At 60.8% G+C, this 22,500-nt stretch overlaps 1 non-coding gene and 1 pseudogene across 1 annotated transcript; both read left to right on the forward strand.

Annotated features, from left to right (window-relative positions):
- The first annotated feature begins 11,828 nt into the window (after positions 1-11,828).
- LOC131863678 (5S ribosomal RNA) lies at positions 11,829-11,941 on the forward strand (annotated as a pseudogene).
- Positions 11,942-19,739: 7,798 nt separating this feature from the next.
- Positions 19,740-19,858, forward strand: LOC131863658 (5S ribosomal RNA). The gene has a single exon (XR_009362556.1). It is a non-coding gene; the product is annotated as a 5S ribosomal RNA (ribosomal RNA).
- Positions 19,859-22,500: the final 2,642 nt, after the last annotated feature.

Genomic DNA, 22,500 nt, shown 5'->3' on the forward strand with positions numbered 1-22,500 from the left:
TCTGTTACTGGGCGAACACGAGATGCGCACAGGAAATCGATCAGCCCTCACAATGGCCCAAGGCCAGAGATCGGACTGCTACGATTTACCCCAACAATCATCGTGCCACTCTTCGCAGAGAGGTGATAGACGCCAACGAGCCCGCGCATAGCAATCGAGGTGTAAAAAGGGCGTTGAAGGCAGGAAGCCTGGACGAAAGAGGCTACGAGGTCACCTCGAAGCGGTCTAAGAATCGGGCGCACTTGGGGCGACTACCAGTGCCAACCCCTTATCCCGCGGTGCGTCCGACACACAGAAATTTCCAAGGCGGCCAAGGAGCCTCCCCGCATAGCAATCGGGGTGTGAGGTTACGGATGCAGCATTGATAGCAATCGAGGTGTGAGGCGAAGGATGCAGAAGTGAGAGCCGAGGGATGTAGCAGAGATAGCAATCGGGGTGTGTGATGCAGAAGAGATAGCAATCGAGGTGTGCGGTGGGAAGGGCCCAGCAGCCAGAATGCATGAAGCGACGGATGAAGCAGTGATGACAACCGGGCTGTGAGGAGAGGAGGGATGCAGCCAAGAAAGCAATCAGGGCTCGAGGCAAGGGATGCATCAAGGATAGCAATCATGTTGTGAGGCGAGATTCCAAAGGCTAAACGTGAGAGGCTGCAGGGTCGACTCAGAGAGGTCTATGCATGTGAGAGGCTGAAAGCAAGGTCGACTCGGAGCGGTCTATGCATCGGGCGCGCTTGGGGCGACTACCAGTGCCAACCCCTTATCCCGCGACGCGTCCGACAAAGAGAACGTTCCAAGGCGGCAGAGGAGGTTACCAGCCGAAGGATGCAGTAGCAATAACAGGTATAGTTCCGCGGCGGCCGAGAAGACTCACCGCATAGGAATCGGGATGCGAGGCGAGGGATGCGGCGGGAAGGCCCCGACGGCTAAACGGAAGAGGCTGCAGGGCCGCCTCGGAATGGTCCAAGCATCGGATGCGATTGGGACGACTACCAGTGCCAACCCCTTATCCCGCGATGCGTCCGATACACAGATAGTTCCAAGGCGGCCGAGGAGCCTCACCGCATATCAATCGGGGTGCGAGGCGAGGGATGGGGCGGGAAGGCCCCAACGGCTAGACGGAAGAGGCTTCAGGGCCACCTCGGAATGGTCCAAGCATCGGACGCGCTTGGGGCGACTGCCAGTGCCAACCCCTTATCCCGCGATGCGTCCGATACACAGATGGTTCCAAGGCGGCCGAGGAGCCTCACCGCATAGCAATCGGGGGTGCGAGGCGAGGGATGGGGCGGGAAGGCCCCAACGGCTAGACGGAAGAGGCTTCAGGGCCGCCTAGGAATGGTCCAAGCATCGGACACGCTTGGGGCGACTACCAGTGACAGCCCCCTATCCCGCGATGCGTCCGATACGAAGATGGTTCCAAGGCGGCCGAGGAGCCTCACCGCATAGCAATCGGGGTGCGAGGTGGGGGATGCGGCGAGATGGCCCCAACGGCTAGACGGAAGAGGCCACAGGGCCGCGTCGGAATAGTCCAAGCATCGGACGCGCTTGGGGCGACTACCAGTGACAACCCCTTATCCCGCGATGCGTCCGATACGAAGATAGTTCCAAGGCGGCCGAGGAGCCTCACCGCATAGCAATCGGGGTGCGAGGTGGGGGATGCGGCGAGATGGCCCCAACGGCTAGACGGAAGAGGCTGCAGGGCCGCCTCGGAATAGTCCAAGCATCGGACGCGCTTGGGGCCACTACCAGTGACAACCCCTTATCCCGCAATGCGTCCGATACGAAGATAGTTCCAAGGCGGCCGAAGAGCCTCACCGCATAGCAATCGGGGTGCGAGGTGGGGGATGCGGCGAGATGGCCCCAACGGCTAGACGGAAGAGGCCACAGGGCCGCCTCGGAATAGTCCAAGCATCGGACGCGCTTGGGGCGACTACCAGTGACAACCCCTTATCCCGCGATGCGTCCGATACGAAGATAGTTCCCAGGCGGCCGAGGAGCCTCACCGCATAGCAATCGGGGTGCGAGGCGAGGGATGCGGCGAGATGGCCCCAAAGGCTAGACGGAAGAGGCTGCAGGGCTGCCTCGGAATAGTCCAAGCATCGGACGCGCTTGGGGCGACTACCACTGCCAACCCCTTATCCCGCGATGCGTTCGATACACAGATAGTTCCGAGGCGGCCGAGGAGGTGGGGGATGCAGCGAGATGGCCCCAACGGCTAGACGGAAGAGGCTGCAGGGCCGCCTCGGAATAGTCCAAGCATCGGACGCGCTTGGGGCGACTACCAGTGACAACCCCTTATCCCGCGATGCGTCCGATACACAGATAGTTCCGAGGCGGCCAAGGAGCCTCACCGCATAGCAATCGTGGTGCGAGGTGGGGGATGCGGCGAGATGGCCCCAACGGCTAGACGGAAGAGGCTGCAGGGCCGCCTCGGAATGGTCCAAGCATCGGATGCGCTTGGGGCGACTACCACTGCCAACCCCTTATCCCGCGATGCGTCCGATACACAGATAGTTCCAAGGCGGCCGAGGAGCCTCACAGCATAGCAATCAGGGTGCGAGGCGAGGGATGCGGCGAGAAAGCCCCAACGGCTAGAGGGAAGAGGCTTCAGGTCCGCCTCGGAATGGTCCAAGCATCGGACGCGCTTGGGGCGACTACCAGTGACAACCCCTTATCCCGCGACGCGTCCGATACACAGATAGTTCCAAGGCGGCCGAGGAGCCTCACCGCATAGCAATCGGGGTGCGAGGCGAGGGATGCGGCGAGAAGGACCCAACGGCTACACGGAAGAGGCTTCGGGGCCGCCTCGGAATGGTCCAAGCATCGGACGCGCTTGGGGCGACTACCAGTGACAACCCCTTATCCCGCGACGCGTCCGATACACAGATAGTTCCAAGGCGGCCGAGGAGCCTCACCGCATAGCAATCGGGGTGCGAGGCGAGGGATGCGGCGAGAAGGACCCAACGGCTACACGGAAGAGGCTTCGGGGCCGCCTCGGAATGGTCCAAGCATCGGACGCGCTTGGGGCGACTACCAGTGACAACCCCTTATCCCGCGACGCGTCCGATACACAGATAGTTCCAAGGCGGCCGAGGAGCCTCACCGCATAGCAATCGGGGTGCGAGGCGAGGGATGCGGCGAGAAGGACCCAACGGCTAGACGGAAGAGGCTTCGGGTCCGCCTCGGAATGGTCCAAGCATCGGACGCGCTTGGGGCGACTACCAGTGACAACCCCTTATCCCGCGACGCGTCCGATACACAGATAGTTCCAAGGCGGCCGAGGAGCCTCACCGCATAGCAATCGGGGTGCGAGGCGAGGGATGCGGCGAGAAGGACCCAACGGCTAGACGGAAGAGGCTTCGGGTCCGCCTCGGAATGGTCCAAGCATCGGACGCGCTTGGGGCGACTACCAGTGACAACCCCTTATCCCGCGACGCGTCCGATACACAGATAGTTCCGAGGCGGCCGAGGAGCCTCACCGCATAGCAATCGGGGTGCGAGGCGAAGGATGCGGCGAGAAGGACCCAACGGCTAGACGGAAGAGGCTTCGGGTCCGCCTCGGAATGGTCTAAGCATCGGACGCGCTTGGGGCGACTACCAGTGACAACCCCTTATCCCGCGACGCGTCCGATACACAGATAGTTCCAAGGCGGCCGAGGAGCCTCACCGCATAGCAATCGGGGTGCGAGGCGAGGGATGCGGCGAGAAGGACCCAACGGCTAGACGGAAGAGGCTTCAGGGCCGCCTCGGAATGGTCCAAGCATCGAACGCGCTTGGGGCGACTACCAGTGACAACCCCTTATCCCGCGACGCGTCCGATACACAGATAGTTCCGAGGCGGCCGAGGAGCCTCACCGCATAGCAATCGGGGTGCGAGGCGAGGGATGCGGCGAGAAGGACCCAACGGCTAGACGGAAGAGGCTTCAGGGCCGCCTCGGAATGGTCCAAGCATCGGACGCGCTTGGGGCGACTACCAGTGACAACCCCTTATCCCGCGACGCGTCCGATACACAGATAGTTCCGAGGCGGCCGAGGAGCCTCACCGCATAGCAATCGGGGTGCGAGGCGAGGGATGCGGCGAGAAGGACCCAACGGCTAGACGGAAGAGGCTTCAGGGCCGCCTCGGAATGGTCCAAGCATCGGACGCGCTTGGGGCGACTACCAATGACAACCCCTTATCCCGCGACGCGTCCGATACACAGATAGTTCCGAGGCGGCCGAGGAGCCTCACCGCATAGCAATCGGGGTGCGAGGCGAGGGATGCGGCGAGAAGGACCCAACGGCTAGACGGAAGAGGCTTCAGGGCCGCCTCGGAATGGTCCAAGCATCGGACGCGCTTGGGGCGACTACCAGTGACAACCCCTTATCCCGCGACGCGTCCGATACACAGATAGTTCCGAGGCGGCCGAGGAGCCTCACCGCATAGCAATCGGGGTGCGAGGCGAGGGATGCGGCGAGAAGGACCCAACGGCTAGACGGAAGAGGCTTCAGGGCCGCCTCGGAATGGTCCAAGCATCGGACGCGCTTGGGGCGACTACCGTTGCCAACCCCTTATCCCGCGATGCGTCTGATACACAGATAGTTCCGAGGCGGCCGAGGAGCCTCACCGCATAGCAATCGGGTTGCGAGGCAGATTATTGGGAAGGGAACCCCCTGGGATGCGGCTCAAGCAGTGCCCAAAGGGACTGGAATGCGGAATCACATCGAGAGACCCAAATGCTATACGAGGGCTCAAATCGAATTATCGATTTGGCCACGACATGGACGCATCGGAACGACTACCTTTGCCGAACCACTCGCAATTGCATCCATACCGAAACCAATAGACATTTCCGTTAGAGCCCTCGCATAGCATTCGGGAATCTCGCATGCCCCTCTAAATCGACCAATGCTGGCGCTCAATGAAAATCCGAGCGCTACCACCGTTCGAGCGCCAGCATTGGTCGAGTTAGAGGGGCACGGGGGAGAATGCTCCAGTCAACACCTCCCCTATATAAGTTATTTGTCCGATTCTCGCACAACCGTAGTCTGCCTCGTCGAATCAAACAACGGTCCCAGATTCCGACTTCCGTTCCGTAGAGACCCAAAAGCTAGATGGAGGCTCGCAAGAAAGAGAGTCGGCGCATAGCAATCGGGTTTCTCGAACGTTTAGGGACCGAGCTCACTTGCGGATAGGGCAAAATCCGCCAAGCAACCCAAAAGCTAGACGGGGGCTCGAATCGAATCGCCTAGGCGGCCACAACAACGACGTGTTGGATCGACTACCAGTGCCAAACCATTCAGCAAGACTAGTCTGTGTCGAGGCCGGATAGAGATTCTCAGAGAGCGCCCGCATAGCATTTAGGAGACCTGCCGCGTCCCTCACACTCGACAAATGGTGGTGCACGTTTATAAATCCGAGCGATCCCAACCCTTTCAAGCACCAACATCGGTCGAGATAGAGGGGCACGGAGGGGGCTGCGTGAGACAACACAGTCCCCTATATAAGTTATTTGTCCGATTCTCACACATCCGAAGAATGGTCATCAAATCGGACAACAGCCCAAACTTCCGACTTCCGTCCCAGAAAGCCCAAGAGCTATCTAAAACGTTCATGGCCGGAACTCGATCGCGGCTATACCAGTCCGCCAAGCAACCCAAAAGCTAGACTGGAGCTCTAGTCGAATCACCTCTGTGGCCATTGCAAGGACGTGTTGGAGCGACTACCATTGCCGAACCATTCCGCAGGTCGAGTCCATACCAAGGCCGCATAGAGATTCACGATGAGCTCCTGCATAGCAATCAGGAGACTTGCCGTGTCCATCACAATCGATAAATCCTGGTGCAAGATTTTTGCATCCGAGCGCTCCAACCAGTCGAGCACCAGCATCAATCGACATAAACGGGCACGGGGGGAGGATGCTCGAGAACACTACCTCCCCTATATAAGTTATTTGTCCGATTCTCAAGCAGCCGAAGTCTGGTCATCGAATCGGGTCAAAGACCACAACTTCCGACTTTACCCACAATGCAAGTCATCGAATCGAACATCGGCCCCCGAGTCGGACTCCATGCGTATGTCAGGTCATCGGACCCAAATTCCGCCTTCCTGCGCATGGCGGGCCATCAATATCAACTCGGTCATCGGACCCAAACTCCGCCTTTTTGCGTATGGCACGCCTTCAAATCGGTCATCGGACCCAAATTCCGCCTTCCTGTGCATGGCGGGCCATCAACATCAACTCGGTCATCGGACCCAAATTCCGCCTTTCTGCGCATGGCACGCCATCAACTCGGTCATCGGACCCAAATTCCGCCTTCCTGCGCATGGCAGGTCATCGGACACAAATTCAGACCTCGCCAATATGCCTACGTATCGAATCGGTCATCGGACCCAACTTCCGACTTCATCCATACTGTAGGGTCTTTGAGGTTGGCGCGGTGCGCTCAACCCAGGGAGTCGACCCATCGAAGCATACACCTCCCCTATATAAGCTATTTGTCCGATTCCCACACCTGTGTAGTTTGCACCTCTGACCAGGACATCGACCCCAACTTCCGAACTCGACTGCAACGACGGCACCAGCGCCTTGGTGCGCACCTTGCGACGCACAGTCCCAACATTCGCCTTCCTGCACATGGCAGGTCATCGGACCCAAATTCCGACCTCGCGAGTATGCCTACATATCGAATCGGTCATCGGACCCAACTTCCGACTTCATCCATACCGTAGGGTCTTTGAGGTTGGCGCGGTGCGCTCAACCCGGGGAGTCGACCCAACGAAGCATACACCTCCCCTATATAAGCTATTTGTCCGATTCCCACACCTGTGTAGTTTGCACCTCCGATCAAGACATCGACCCCAACTTCCGAACTCGCCTCCAACGACCGAACCAGCGCCTTGGTGCGCACCTTGCAACGCACAGTGCCAACATTCGCCTTCCTGCACGTGGCAGGTCATCGGACCCAAATTCCGACCTCGCGAGTATGCCTACATATCGAATCGGTCATCGGACCCAACTTCCGACTTCATCCATACCGTAGGGTCTTTGAGGTTGGCGCGGTGCGCTCAACCCGGGGAGTCGACCCAACGAAGCATACACCTCCCCTATATAAGCTATTTGTCCGATTCCCACACCTGTGTAGCTTGCACCTCCGATCAGGACATCGACCCCAACTTCCGAACTCGACTAAAAAGACCGCACCAGCGCCTTGGTGTGCACCTTGCAACGCACAGTGTCAACATTCGCCTTCCTGCACATGGCAGGTCATCGGACCCAAATTCCGACCTCATGAGCATACCTACTAATCGAATTGGTCATCGGACCCAACTTCCGACTTCATCCATACCGTAGGGTCTTTGAGGTTGGCGCGGTGCGCTCAACCTGGGGAGTCGACCCATCGAAGCATACACCTCCCCTATATAAGCTATTTGTCCGATTCCGACACCTGTGTAGTTTGCACCTCCGCTCAGGACATCGACCCCAACTTCCGAACTCGCCTGCAACGACCGAACCAGCGCCTTGGTGCGCACCAAAAGTGCGCACTTTTGGAGGGCACTTTTGTGCGCTCCAAAGGTGCGCACTTTTGGAGGGCACTTTTCTGCGCTCCAAAGGTGCGCACTTTTGGAGGGCACTTTTTGGAGGGCACTTTTCTGCGCTCCAAAGGTGCGCACTTTTGGAGGGCACTTTTTGGAGGGCACTTTTCTGCGCTCCAAAGGTGCGCACTTTTGGAGGGCACTTTTTGGAGGGCACTTTTCTGCGCTCCAAAGGTGCGCACTTTTGGAGGGCACTTTTTGGAGGGCACTTTTCTGCGCTCCAAAGGTGCGCACTTTTGGAGGGCACTTTTTGGAGGGCACTTTTCTGCGCTCCAAAGGTGCGCACTTTTGGAGGGCACTTTTCTGCGCTCCAAAGGTGCGCACTTTTGGAGGGCACTTTTTGGAGGGCACTTTTCTGCGCTCCAAAGGTGCGCACTTTTGGAGGGCACTTTTTGGAGGGCACTTTTCTGCGCTCCAAAGGTGCGCACTTTTGGAGGGCACTTTTTGGAGGGCACTTTTCTGCGCTCCAAAGGTGCGCACTTTTGGAGGGCACTTTTGTGCACTCCAAAGGTGCGCACTTTTGGAGGGCACTTTTCCTGTGCTCCAAAGGTGCACACCTAGGTGAGCACCTTCGACCACACCTTGTAGCACACCAAACTCTGACTTTCGACTTCATCCGCAATGCAGGGTCTTTGAGGTTGGCGCAATGCGCACAACCAGGGGAGTCGACCCATCAAACCCAACACCTCCCCTATATAAGCTATTTGTCTGATTCTCATACATGCGTAGCCTGCAGGAGCAATTAGGACATCGACCCCAACTTTCGGCTTCTAAACGAAAACAAGGTCTTTGAGGTTGGTGTAATGCGAACAACTAGGGGAGTCAACCCATCAAACCCAACACCTCCCCTATATAAGCTATTTGTCTGATTCTCATACATGTGTAGTCTACAGGAGCAATTAGGACATCGACCCCAACTTTTGACTTCTTAACGAAAACAAGGTCTTTGAGGTTGACGTAATGCGCACAACCAGGGGAGTCGACCCATCAAACCCAACACCTCCCCTATATAAGCTATTTGTCCGATTCTCATACATGTGTAGCCTGCAGGAGCCATTAGGACATTGACCCCAACTTTTGACTTCTTAACGAAAACAAGGTCTTTGAGGTTGGCGTAATGCGCACAACCAAGGGAGTTGACCCATCAAACCCAACACCTCCCCTATATAAGCTATTTGTCTGATTCTCATACATGTGTAGCCTGCAACAACGATTAGGACATCCACCCCAACTTCTGAATTCGTCTGCGTTGACCGCACCAAAGGTGCACGCCTTGGTGCTCACCAAAATCCGACTTCCGACTTCTTCTGCTATGCGGGGTCTTTGAGGTTGGCGCAGTGCGCACAACCAGGGGAGTCAACCCACCGAATGCAACACCTCCCCTATATAAGCTATTTGTCTGATTCTCATACATGCGTAGACTGCAGCAATGATTAGGACATCCACCCCAACTTTTGACTTCTTAAACAAGACAGGGTCTTTGAAGTTGGTGCAGTGCACACAACCAGGGGAGTCGACCCATCAAACGCAACACCTCCCCTATATAAAGCTATTTGTCCGATTCTCATACGTGTAGTCTGCAGCAGCGATTAGGACATCGACCCCAACTTCCGAATTCGTTTGCATTGACCGCACCAAAGGTGCACGCCTTGGTGTGCACCCTGGAGTGCACTTTGGTGCTCACCTCGGTGCACACTTTGGTGTGCACCTCGGTGTGCACCAAAGGTGCGCACCTTGGAGCGCACCAAAGGTGTACACTTTGGAGCGCACCACATAGGGTCTTTGAGAGGTTGGCGCAGTGCGCACACCAAGGTGGGTGTTGAGGTGCGTGCCGAGGTGGGTGGGTGCTAGGGTGCGCTCCATGGTGGGTGCCAGGGTGGGTGCGTGCTAGGGTGGATTCCAAAGAGGGTCATAGGGTGGGTGCCAAGGTGGGTTGGTGATATAGTGGGTTCAAAGGTGGGTACTAGGGTGGGTTCCAAGGTGGGTCACAAGTTGGGTGCCAGGATGCGTGGGTGTTAGGTTGGGTGCCAAGGTGGGCTCCTGCGTGGGTGGGTGCTAGGGTGGGTTTCAAGGTGGACGCGAGGGCGGGTGCCAAGGTGGGTAACAAGTTGGGTGTTAGGATGGGTGAGTGCTAGAGTGGGTGCCAAGGTGGGTGGGTGCTAAGGTGGATGCCAAGGTGGTTCACAGGGTGGGTGGGTTCTAGGGTGAGTTCCAAGGTGGGTCACAGGTTCAGTGCTAGGGTGGGTGTCAAGGCGGGTGTCGAGGTGCCTGGGTGCTAGGGTGTGGATGCCAATGTGGGTCATAGGGTGGGTACTAGGGTGGGCTGCAATGTGGGTGCCAAGGTGGGTAACATGCTCGGTGGGTTCTAAATTGGGTGCCAGGGTGGGTGTGCACCCACCTTGCCCGAGGTGGGTGCCAAGGTGCCAGTGTGGGTGGGTGCTAAGGTGGATGCCAAGGTGGGTGAGAAGGTGGGTGATAGGTTGAGTGGTAGGATGGGTGGGTGCCAAGATGGGTCACAGGGTGGGTGCAAGGGTGGGTAGGTGCTAGGGTTGGTGTCAGGGTGGGTGGGTGCTAGGTTGGGTTCCAAGGTGGGTGCGAGGGTGAGTGTCAAGGTGGGTCACAGGTTAGGTGCTAGGATGGGTGAGTGCTAGGGTGCAAAGGTGCCAGGGTGGGTGCTAGGATGGGTCGATGCTAGGGTGAGTGGCAAGGTGGGTCCACAAGTGTCAAGGTGGGTGCCGAGGTGGGTGCCAAGTCGGCGACTGCTATGGTGGATGCCAAGGTGGGTCACGGGGTGGGTGCCAAGTTGCTAGGTTGGGTTCCAAGGTGGGTGCCAACGTGGGTGCTAGGGTGCGTGGGTTAAAGGGTGTGTCACAACGTGGGTGCCAGGATGGGTGCGCACCCACACTGGCCAAGACGGGTGCGGGTGCAAGGTTGGGTTCCAAGCCCGGTCACAGGCTGGGTGCTAGGATGGGTGGGTGCCAAGGTGGGCACCAGGGTGGGTGCACCCACCCTGGCCAAGGTGGGTCACGGGGTGGGTCCTAGGGTGGGTAACGGGGTGGGTACTAAGGTGCGTGCCAAGGTGGGTCATAGGGTGGGTGCCAAGGTGGGCACCAGGGTGGGTGTGCACCAACCCTAGCCAGGGTAGGTCACGGGGTGGTTGTCGGGGTGGGCGTCAAGGAGCCAAGGTGGGTGGCAAGTAGCCAAGTTGCGTGCCAAGGTGGGTGTCGGGGTGGGTGCCAAGGATCCAAGGTGGGTGCCAAGGAACCAAGGTGGGTGTCTGGGTGGGTGCCGAGGTGGGAGCCAGGGTGGGTCCCAAGGTGAGTGCAAAGGTGGGTGCCAGGGTCAAGGTGAGTGCCAATGTGGGTTCCAAGGTGCCAGGGTCAGGGTGAGTGCCAATGTGGGTTCAAAGGTGCTAAGTTGGGTGCGAGGTTGGGTGCGAGGGTGGGTGGGTGCCAAGGTGTGCTAGGTGGAAGCCCGGGTGGGTCGGCATCCCATGGGTGTCGAGTTGGGTGCCTGATGGGTGCTTCTTGTCAAGTTTTAGTCGTCGGGACTCATTTCGAGCCTTAGAGGTCGTTTCTTGTCCGGTTGCCCTGTCTTCGACCTGGGAACCCAATTTTGGTCCTCGGGTCCCATTTTTTTTTGTCTCGCATCCCACTTTTGGCCTGTGGCCTTTTCGGGGTCGATTCTCGTTTTGGGCATCAGAGCATGTTTCTTCTCCTAAAACCCAATATTTGTTTATTAAGTCTCGGAACACATTTTTGTTCTCGTGGACCCATCATGGGTCTTGGAACGCATTTGTGGTCCTTGGGTCCCATTTTGCATCCCGAAACTTGTGTTTTGGTGCTTGATCCCTATTTTGGGTGCCCACCTTGCACCAAGTGCGCACCCGGGGCAAACCGAGCGCCTTGGTGCACCGGGGCAAGATCGAGCGTGCACCCGAGGCGCCCCGAACATGCACCAAGGTGCACTCGGCCCACATGTGAGCGCAGGTCGTTGCGCCCGAGGTGGTGTGTGGGCACCGCGTTGCAGACGGGACACTGCACGCACACGACGCCCCCTCCAGGTGCACGCACGTAGGCCGGGCCGGGTGCACACCCGACGCCCTAGCAAGGTGCGCGCACCCGGGCAGGGCTCACACTTGGCGAACGGGGCGCACTTCGCGAGGGAGGGTGTGCACCTCGACGGGGGTGGGTGGCCGGGGTGGATTCGCACGTGGGTCGCGGTTTGCTAAGTACACACTGCGACAAGCTCATAACGGGTGCGATCATACCAGCGTTAGTGCACCGGATCCCATCAGAACTCCGCAGTTACTTGGGCCGGAGTAGTACTGGGATGGGTGACCTCCCGGGAAGTCCCGGTGTTGCACCCTTTTTTAGTTTTTCGCCGGGCGTCGCAATGCTATTTGAATAAACCTTTTGCCCGTTTGCGTTCTCGTCGGGGCCGGGCCGGGCCGGGGTGCGCTGCCCGCTCTACCGCGCGCGCGGGGGCGACACCGAGCGCGCACCCGAGGCGCCCCGAGCACACAGGCCACGGTGCAACCCGGGCGTTGTGCGCGCACCCCGGTGCGCCCGAGGTGCTGCGCGCGCACCCAGGTGAAATCGGTGTGCACCTCGGCCAGTGCGCGCTCGGTCGAGTCGCGCACGTTGGCCAAGGTGCACGGTGATGTTTCTTACTCTAAGGTTCCGCACCAGACGCCCGGGACAGGTGAGCGAAGCTGGGCGGGGCCGGGTGCGCGGCCGGGGCAGGTGCACGCAGCTGGAGAGAGCTTTGGAGCACACTTCGGAGCGCACCAATGATGCGCTCCATTCAAAAGTTTCCTGAAAAGGCAAAAAAAGTTGAGATTATAGAATTTCCCACTTGAGAGATTGTAAAAAAAAAAAATTTAAAATGAAGGAAACGCGGGTGCCAAGGTGTGCGCAGCCCAGCCAAGGTGTGCGCACCAAGGCGCCCACCCTGGCGAAGGTGCACGCAAGGTGCGCACCCGAGGCAAACCGGACAATTAACCCAACTTTCGACTTCGCGCGCACCTTGGAGCGCACTTCGGAGCGCTCCTTGGTGCGCACCAATCTTGGGCACCTCGGAGTGCACCATGGCGCCCACCAAGGTGCGCACCCGGGGCAAACCGAGCTCCGACTTCGTGCGCACCTTGGAGCGCACGAAAGGTGCGCACCATGGCGCCCACCAAGGTGCGCAGCCCAGCCAAGGCGTGCGCATCAAGGTGCGCACCCTGGCGAAGGTGCGCACCCGGGGCAAACCGAGCTCCGACTTCGTGCGCACCTTGGAGCGCACAAAAGGTGCGCAACCCAGCCAAGGTGTGCGCACCCCGGTCAAACCGAGCTCCGAATCGTGCGCACCAGAGGTGCACGCCATCGTGCGCACCTTGGAGCACACTTCGGAGCCCTCCTTGGTGCGCGCCGATGTTGCGCACCTCGGAGCGCACCCGGGGAAAACAATGCAATTAACCCGACTTTCGACTTCGTGGGCACCTCGGAGCGCTCTCGGGTTCGCACCTCGGAGCACACCGAGGTGCGCACCTTTGATGCGCTGCCTTCACCAATTTCCAGAAAAGGCAAGAAAACATTGAGAAGGTGTGCGCACCGAGGTGCCCACCCTGGCGAAGGTGCACGCGAGGTGCGCACCCGGGGCAAACCGGGCTCCGACTTCGTGCACGCCGCACCTTGGAGCACACTTCGGAGCGCTCCTTGGTGCGCACCAGGGCGCGCAACCCAGCCGAGGTGCCCACCCCGGCGAAGGTGCACGCGAGGTGCGCACCCGGGGCAAACCGGGCTCCGACTTCGTGCACGCCATGGTGCCCACCGCGGCGAAGGTGCACGCGAGGTGCGCACCCGGGGCAAACCGGGCTCCGACTTCGTGCACGCCGCACCTTGGAGCACACTTCGGAGCGCTCCTTGGTGCGCACCATGGTGCCCACCAGGGCGCGCAACCCCGCCGAAGGTGCACGCGAGGTGCGCACCCGGGGCAAACCGGGCTCCGACTTCGTGCACGCCGCACCTTGGAGCACACTTCGGAGCGCTCCTTGGTGCGCACCATGGTGCCCACCAGGGCGCGCAACCCCGCCGAAGGTGCACGCGAGGTGCGCACCCGGGGCAAACCGGGCTCCGACTTCGTGCACGCCATGGTGCGCACCGCGGCGAAGGTGCGCACCCGGGGCAAACCGGGCTCCGACTTCGTGCACGCCGCACCTTGGAGCACACTTCGGAGCGCTCCTTGGTGCGCACCAGGGCGCGCAACCCAGCCGAGGTGCCCACCCCGGCGAAGGTGCACGCGAGGTGCGTACCCGGGGCAAACCGGGCTCCGACTTCGTGCACGCCGCACCTTGGAGCACACTTCGGAGCGCTCCTTGGTGCGCACCATGGTGCCCACCAGGCCGCGCAACCCAGCCAAGGTGTGCGCACCAAGGTGCACGCGAGGTGCGCACCCGGGGCAAACCGGGGTCCGACTTCGTGCACGCCGCACCTTGGAGCACACATCGGGGCGCTCCCGGGTTCGCACCGGCGTTGCGCACCGTGGTGGGCACCTCGGAGCACACCAAGGTGGGCAGCGAGGTGCGCACCTTTGATGCGATGCCTTCACTAATTTCCATAAAAGGCAAAAAAAAAACGAGATTTTAAAATTTCCGTTTTGAAAGATAGTGAGAAAAAGGGAATGCTGGTGCCATCTTGAGCCCGCCCTGGTGCGCAGCCCAGCCAAGGTGTGCGCACCAAGGTGCCCACCCTGGCGAAGGTGCGCGCCCGGGCAATTAACCCAACTTCCAACTTCGCGCGCGCCAGGGTGGGAGCGCACCCAACAACCGGGCCTGGAAGAGCCAATGCGAGAAACCCCACCAAACGCTCTGACAAAAAAAGAGGGGGCGCTCCAGTAACCCCGCTTCGGAGCGCACCCTGGGCAAACCCAGCCAAGGTGCCCACCCCGGCCAAGGTGCAGGCGAGGTGCGCACCCGGGGCAAACCGGGCTCCGACAACGTGCACGCCGCACCTTGGAGCACACTTCGTAGCGCTCCCGGGTGCGCACCTCAGAGCACACCAAGGTGGGCAGCGAGGTGCGCACCTTTGATGCGCTGCCTTCACTAATTTCCAGAAAAGGCAAAAAAAAAAGGAGATTTTAAAATTTCCGTTTTGAAAGAAAGTGAAAAAAACGGAACGCGCGTGCCATCTTGAGCCCGCCCTGGTGCGCAGCCCAGGTAAGGTGCCCACCCTGGCAAAGGTGCGCACCCGGGCAATTAACCCTACTTCCGACTTCGTGCGCGCCAGGGTGGCAACCGGGGCCTCGGAAGAGCAATGCGAGAAACCCCACCAAACGCTCCGACAAAAAAAGAGGCGGCGCTCCAATAACCCCGCTTCGGAGCGCAGCCGGGGCAAACCCAGCCAAGGTGCCCACCCCGGACGAAGGTGCACGCGAGTGTGCGCACCCGGGGCAAACCGGGCTCCGACAACGTGCACGCAGCACCTTGGAGCACACTTCGAAGCACTCCCGGGTGCCCCACCGGCGTTGCGCACCGTGGTGGGCAGCGAGGTGCGCACCTTTGATGCGCTGCCTTCACTAATTTCCAGAAAAAGGCAAAAAAAAATGAGATTTTAAAATTTCCGTTTTGAAAGATAGTGAAAAAAAAGGAACGCGGGGTGCCATCTTGAGCCCGCCCTGGTGCGCAGCCCAGGCAAGGCATGCGCACCAAGGTGCCCACCCGAGGTGCACACCCGGGCAAACCGGGGCTCCGACTTCGTGCAGGCCGCACCTTGGAGCACACTTCGGAGCGCTCCTTGGTGCGCACCATGGTGCCCACCAGGGCGCGCAACCCAGCCAAGGTCTGCACACTAAGGTGCCCACCCCGGCGAAGGTGCACGCGAGGTGCGCACCCGGGGCAAACCGGGCTCCGACTTCGTGCACGCCATGGTGCCCACCGCGGCGAAGGTGCACGCGAGGTGCGCACCCCGGGGCAAACCGGGCTCCGACTTCGTGCACGCCGCACCTTGGAGCACACTTCGGAGCGCTCCTTGGTGCGCACCATGGTGCCCACCAGGGCGCGCAACCCAGCCAAGGTGTGCGCACCAAGGTGCACGCGAGGTGCGCACCCGGGGCAAACCGGGGTCCGACTTCGTGCACGCCGCACCTTGGAGCACACATCGAGCGCTCCCAGGTTCGCACCAGCGTTGCGCACCTTTGATGCGCTGCCTTCACTAATTTCCAGAAAAGGCAAAAAAAAACGATATTTTAAAATTTCCGTTCTGAAAGATAGTGAAAAAAACGGAACGCGGGTGCCATCTTGAGCCCTTCCTGGTGCGCAGCCCAGGCAAGTTGTGCGCACCAAGGTGCCCACCCTGGCGGAGGTGCGCGCCCGGGGGCAAACCGGGCTCCGACTTCGTGCACTGCATGGTGCCCACCAAGGCGCGCAACCCAGCCAAGGTGCCCACCGCAGCGAAGGTGCACGCGAGGTGCACACCCGGGGCAAACCGGGCTCCGACTTCGTTGCACGCCGCACCTTGGAGCACACTTCAGAGCGCTCCTTGGTGCGCACCAGGGCGCGCAACCCAGCCGAGGTGCCCACCCCGGCGAAGGTGCACGCGAGGTGCGCACCCGGGGCAAACCGGGCTCCGACTTCGTGCACGCCATGGTGCCCACCGCGGCGAAGGTGCGCACCCGGGGCAAACCGGGCTCCGACTTCGTGCACGCCGCACCTTGGAGCACACTTCGGAGCGCTCCTTGGTGCGCACCATGGTGCCCACCAGGCCGCGCAACCCAGCCAAGGTGTGCGCACCAAGGTGCACGCGAGGTGCGCACCCGGGGCAAACCGGGGTCCGACTTCGTGCACGCCGCACCTTGGAGCACACATCGGGGGCGCTCCCGGGTTCGCACCGGCGTTGCGCACCGTGGTGGGCACCTCGGAGCACACCAAGGTGGGCAGGCGAGGTGCGCACCTTTGATGCGATGCCTTCACTAATTTCCATAAAAGGCAAAAAAAAAACGAGATTTTAAATTTCCGTTTTGAAGATAGTGAGAAAAAGGGAATGCTGGTGCCATCTTGAGCCCGCCCTGGTGCGCAGCCCAGCCAAGGGTTTGCGCACCAAGGTGCCCACCCTGGCGAAGGTGCGCGCCCGGGCAATTAACCCAACTTCCAACTTCGCGCGCGCCAGGGTGGGAGCGCACACCAACAACCGGGCCTGGGAAGAGCCAATGCGAGAAACCCCACCAAACTCTCTGACAAAAAAAGAGGGGGCGCTCCAGTAACCCCGCTTCGGAGCGCACCCTGGGCAAACCCAGCCAAGGTGCCCACCCGGCCAAGGTGCAGGCGAGGTGCGCACCCGGGGCAAACCGGGCTCCGACAACGTGCACGCCGCACCTTGGAGCACACTTCGTAGCGCTCCCGGGTGCGCACCTCAGAGCACACCAAGGTGGGCAGCGAGGTGCGCACCTTTGATGCGCTGCCTTCACTAATTTCCAGAAAAGGCAAAAAAAAAAGGAGATTTTAAAATTTCCGTTTTGAAAGATAGTGAAAAAAACGGAACGCGCGTGCCATCTTGAGCCCGCCCTGGTGCGCAGCCCAGGTAAGGTGCCACCCTGGCAAAGGTGCGCACCCGGGCAATTAACCCTACTTCCGACTTCGTGCGCGCCAGGGGTGGCAACCGGGCCTCGGAAGAGCCAATGCGAGAAACCCCACCAAACGCTCCGACAAAAAAAGAGGCGGCGCTCCAATAACCCCGCTTCGGAGCGCAGCCGTGGCAAACCAAGCCAAGGTGCCCACCCCGACGAAGGTGCACGCGAGGTGCGCACCCGGGGCAAACCGGGCTCCGACAACGTGCACGCAGCACCTTGGAGCACACTTCGAAGCACTCCCGGGTGCCCCACCGGCGTTGCGCACCGTGGTGGGCAGCGGAGGTGCGCACCTTTGATGCGCTGCCTTCACTAATTTCCAGAAAAAGGCAAAAAAAAATGAGATTTTAAAATTTCCGTTTTGAAAGATAGTGAAAAAAAAGGAACGCGGGTGCCATCTTGAGCCCGCCCTGGTGCGCAGCCCAGGCAAGGCATGCGCACCAAGGTGCCCACCCGAGGTGCACACCCGGGGCAAACCGGGCTCCGACTTCGTGCAGGCCGCACCTTGGAGCACACTTCGGAGCGCTCCTTGGTGCGCACCATGGTGCCCACCAGGGCGCACCCGAGGCAAACCGGGCTCCGACTTCGTGCACGCCGCACCTTGGAGCACACATCGGAGCGCTCCCAGGTTCGCACCAGCGTTGCGCACCTTTGATGCGCTGCCTTCACTAATTTCCAGAAAAGGCAAAAAAAAACGATATTTTAAAATTTCCGTTCTGAAAGATAGTGAAAAAAACGGAACGCGGGTGCCATCTTGAGCCCTTCCTGATGCGCAGCCCAGGCAAGTTGTGCGCACCAAGGTGCCCACCCCTGGCGGAGGTGCGCGCCCGGGGCAAACCGGGCTCCGACTTCGTGCACTGCATGGTGCCCACCAAGGCGCGCAACCCAGCCAAGGTGCCCCACCGCAGCGAAGGTGCACGCGAGGTGCGCACCCGAGGTGCACACCCGGGGCAAACCGGGCTCCGACTTCGTGCACGCCGCACCTTGGAGCACACTTCAGAGCGCTCCTTGGTACGCACCAGGGCGCGCAACCCAGCCAAGGTGCTCACCCCGGCGAAGGTGCACGCGAGGTGCGCACCCGGGGCAAACCGGGCTCGGACTTCGTGCACGCCGCACCTTGGAGCACACATCGGAGCGCTCCCGGGTTCGCACCAGCATTGCGCACCTTTGATGCGCTGCCTTCACTAATTTCCAGAAAAGGCAAAAAAAAGAAAAAAATGAGATTTTAAAATTTCCGTTTTGAAAGATAGTGAAAAAAACGGAACGCGGGGTGCCATCTTGAGCCCGCCCTGGTGTGCAGCCCAGGCAAGTTGTGCGCACCAAGGCACCCACCCTGGCCAAGGTGGGTCACGGGGTGGGTCCTAGGGTGGGTAACGGGGTGGGTACTAAGGTGCGTGCCAAGGTGGGTCATAGGGTGGGTGCCAAGGTGGGCACCAGGGTGGGTGTGCACCAACCCTAGCCAGGGTAGGTCACGGGGTGGTTGTCGGGGTGGGCGTCAAGGAGCCAAGGTGGGTGGCAAGTAGCCAAGTTGCGTGCCAAGGTGGGTGTCGGGGTGGGTGCCAAGGATCCAAGGTGGGTGCCAAGGAACCAAGGTGGGTGTCTGGGTGGGTGCCGAGGTGGGAGCCAGGGTGGGTCCCAAGGTGAGTGCAAAGGTGGGTGCCAGGGTCAAGGTGAGTGCCAATGTGGGTTCCAAGGTGCCAGGGTCAGGGTGAGTGCCAATGTGGGTTCAAAGGTGCTAAGTTGGGTGCGAGGTTGGGTGCGAGGGTGGGTGGGTGCCAAGGTGTGCTAGGTGGAAGCCCGGGTGGGTCGGCATCCCATGGGTGTCGAGTTGGGTGCCTGATGGGTGCTTCTTGTCAAGTTTTAGTCGTCGGGACTCATTTCGAGCCTTAGAGGTCGTTTCTTGTCCGGTTGCCCTGTCTTCGACCTGGGAACCCAATTTTGGTCCTCGGGTCCCATTTTTTTTTGTCTCGCATCCCACTTTTGGCCTGTGGCCTTTTCGGGGTCGATTCTCGTTTTGGGCATCAGAGCATGTTTCTTCTCCTAAAACCCAATATTTGTTTATTAAGTCTCGGAACACATTTTTGTTCTCTTGGAACGCATTTGTGGTCCTTGGGTCCCATTTTGCATCCCGAAACTTGTGTTTTGGTGCTTGATCCCTATTTTGGGTGCCCACCTTGCACCAAGTGCGCACCCGGGGCAAACCGAGCGCCTTGGTGCACCGGGGCAAGATCGAGCGTGCACCCGAGGCGCCCCGAACATGCACCAAGGTGCACTCGGCCCACATGTGAGCGCAGGTCGTTGCGCCCGAGGTGGTGTGTGGGCACCGCGTTGCAGACGGGACACTGCACGCACACGACGCCCCCTCCAGGTGCACGCACGTAGGCCGGGCCGGGTGCACACCCGACGCCCTAGCAAGGTGCGCGCACCCGGGCAGGGCTCACACTTGGCGAACGGGGCGCACTTCGCGAGGGAGGGTGTGCACCTCGACGGGGGTGGGTGGCCGGGGTGGATTCGCACGTGGGTCGCGGTTTGCTAAGTACACACTGCGACAAGCTCATAACGGGTGCGATCATACCAGCGTTAGTGCACCGGATCCCATCAGAACTCCGCAGTTAAGCGCGCTTGGGCCGGAGTAGTACTGGGATGGGTGACCTCCCGGGAAGTCCCGGTGTTGCACCCTTTTTTAGTTTTTCGCCGGGCGTCGCAATGCTATTTGAATAAACCTTTTGCCCGTTTGCGTTCTCGTCGGGGCCGGGCCGGGCCGGGGTGCGCTGCCCGCACTACCGCGCGCGCGGGGGCGACACCGAGCGCGCACCCGAGGCGCCCCGAGCACACAGGCCACGGTGCAACCCGGGCGTTGTGCGCGCACCCCGGTGCGCCCGAGGTGCTGCGCGCGCACCCAGGTGAAATCGGTGTGCACCTCGGCCAGTGCGCGCTCGGTCGAGTCGCGCACGTTGGCCAAGGTGCACGGTGATGTTTCTTACTCTAAGGTTCCGCACCAGACGCCCGGGACAGGTGAGCGAAGCTGGGCGGGGCCGGGTGCGCGGCCGGGGCAGGTGCACGCAGCTGGAGAGAGCTTTGGAGCACACTTCGGAGCGCACCAATGATGCGCTCCATTCAAAAGTTTCCTGAAAAGGCAAAAAAAGTTGAGATTATAGAATTTCCCACTTGAGAGATTGTAAAAAAAAAAAATTTAAAATGAAGGAAACGCGGGTGCCAAGGTGTGCGCAGCCCAGCCAAGGTGTGCGCAGCCAAGGCGCCCACCCTGGCGAAGGTGCACGCAAGGTGCGCACCCGAGGCAAACCGGACAATTAACCCAACTTTCGACTTCGCGCGCACCTTGGAGCGCACTTCGGAGCGCTCCTTGGTGCGCACCAATCTTGGGCACCTCGGAGTGCACCATGGCGCCCACCAAGGTGCGCACCCGGGGCAAACCGAGCTCCGACTTCGTGCGCACCTTGGAGCGCACGAAAGGTGCGCACCATGGCGCCCACCAAGGTGCGCAGCCCAGCCAAGGCGTGCGCATCAAGGTGCGCACCCTGGCGAAGGTGCGCACCCGGGGCAAACCGAGCTCCGACTTCGTGCGCACCTTGGAGCGCACAAAAGGTGCGCAACCCAGCCAAGGTGTGCGCACCCCGGTCAAACCGAGCTCCGAATCGTGCGCACCAGAGGTGCACGCCATCGTGCGCACCTTGGAGCACACTTCGGAGCCCTCCTTGGTGCGCGCCGATGTTGCGCACCTCGGAGCGCACCCGGGGAAAACAATGCAATTAACCCGACTTTCGACTTCGTGGGCACCTCGGAGCGCTCTCGGGTTCGCACCTCGGAGCACACCGAGGTGCGCACCTTTGATGCGCTGCCTTCACCAATTTCCAGAAAAGGCAAGAAAACATTGAGAAGGTGTGCGCACCGAGGTGCCCACCCTGGCGAAGGTGCACGCGAGGTGCGCACCCGGGGCAAACCGGGCTCCGACTTCGTGCACGCCGCACCTTGGAGCACACTTCGGAGCGCTCCTTGGTGCGCACCAGGGCGCGCAACCCAGCCGAGGTGCCCACCCCGGCGAAGGTGCACGCGAGGTGCGCACCCGGGGCAAACCGGGCTCCGACTTCGTGCACGCCATGGTGCCCACCGCGGCGAAGGTGCACGCGAGGTGCGCACCCGGGGCAAACCGGGCTCCGACTTCGTGCACGCCGCACCTTGGAGCACACTTCGGAGCGCTCCTTGGTGCGCACCATGGTGCCCACCAGGGCGCGCAACCCCGCCGAAGGTGCACGCGAGGTGCGCACCCGGGGCAAACCGGGCTCCGACTTCGTGCACGCCGCACCTTGGAGCACACTTCGGAGCGCTCCTTGGTGCGCACCATGGTGCCCACCAGGGCGCGCAACCCCGCCGAAGGTGCACGCGAGGTGCGCACCCGGGGCAAACCGGGCTCCGACTTCGTGCACGCCATGGTGCGCACCGCGGCGAAGGTGCGCACCCGGGGCAAACCGGGCTCCGACTTCGTGCACGCCGCACCTTGGAGCACACTTCGGAGCGCTCCTTGGTGCGCACCAGGGCGCGCAACCCAGCCGAGGTGCCCACCCCGGCGAAGGTGCACGCGAGGTGCGTACCCGGGGCAAACCGGGCTCCGACTTCGTGCACGCCGCACCTTGGAGCACACTTCGGAGCGCTCCTTGGTGCGCACCATGGTGCCCACCAGGCCGCGCAACCCAGCCAAGGTGTGCGCACCAAGGTGCACGCGAGGTGCGCACCCGGGGCAAACCGGGGTCCGACTTCGTGCACGCCGCACCTTGGAGCACACATCGGGGCGCTCCCGGGTTCGCACCGGCGTTGCGCACCGTGGTGGGCACCTCGGAGCACACCAAGGTGGGCAGCGAGGTGCGCACCTTTGATGCGATGCCTTCACTAATTTCCATAAAAGGCAAAAAAAAAACGAGATTTTAAAATTTCCGTTTTGAAAGATAGTGAGAAAAAGGGAATGCTGGTGCCATCTTGAGCCCGCCCTGGTGCGCAGCCCAGCCAAGGTGTGCGCACCAAGGTGCCCACCCTGGCGAAGGTGCGCGCCCGGGCAATTAACCCAACTTCCAACTTCGCGCGCGCCAGGGTGGGAGCGCACCCAACAACCGGGCCTGGGAAGAGCCAATGCGAGAAACCCCACCAAACGCTCTGACAAAAAAAGAGGGGGCGCTCCAGTAACCCCGCTTCGGAGCGCACCCTGGGCAAACCCAGCCAAGGTGCCCACCCCGGCCAAGGTGCAGGCGAGGTGCGCACCCGGGGCAAACCGGGCTCCGACAACGTGCACGCCGCACCTTGGAGCACACT

This window comes from Cryptomeria japonica, unplaced genomic scaffold (assembly GCF_030272615.1).
Source record: "Cryptomeria japonica unplaced genomic scaffold, Sugi_1.0 HiC_scaffold_67, whole genome shotgun sequence".
Lineage (NCBI taxonomy): Eukaryota > Viridiplantae > Streptophyta > Pinopsida > Cupressales > Cupressaceae > Cryptomeria > Cryptomeria japonica.